Raw genomic sequence first — 478 nt, 5'->3', positions numbered from 1 at the left:
TAGCCACTCCTGTGGAGGAAGGGGCTGGGGGGGATGGTGAGAATCCCCCCCAGTGCTGTTAAGCAATCAGCCCTGGGGCAGCCGGGCTAACACTTGTTGTGAAATTCCTCCTCCTCCCCAGCAAACACACACAATTCCTCCTCCTCCCCAGCAAACACACACACACACACACACACACACACACACACACACACACACACGCAGGCACTGCCGGAGTAATCAGGCTTTAGAGGAGAAAAGCTGCAGGGCTTAGCAGAGCAGGAACCCACTTCCCCACCCCAGAGCTGGGGGAGGGCAGTGCTGGCAGGAGGCCCCTTGCCTACCCTGGCCCTCCATCCCAACTATCCCACCAGGCTCTTCTCCGGAGGCTGGGCAGGGATGTGGCCGCATGTGGAAAGCTCTGGAGGGACCCCTGTTCTGGCCCAGGGGGGATGCAGCAGAGCGAGGGTCACCCTGCACCCCCCGCACCCCACTGCTG

Source organism: Chaetura pelagica, unplaced genomic scaffold, assembly GCF_000747805.2.
Source record: "Chaetura pelagica isolate M959 unplaced genomic scaffold, ChaPel_1.0 scaffold183, whole genome shotgun sequence".
NCBI lineage: Eukaryota > Metazoa > Chordata > Aves > Apodiformes > Apodidae > Chaetura > Chaetura pelagica.
The sequence above is the reverse complement of the archived record's forward strand: the minus strand, read 5'-3'. Positions refer to the sequence as shown.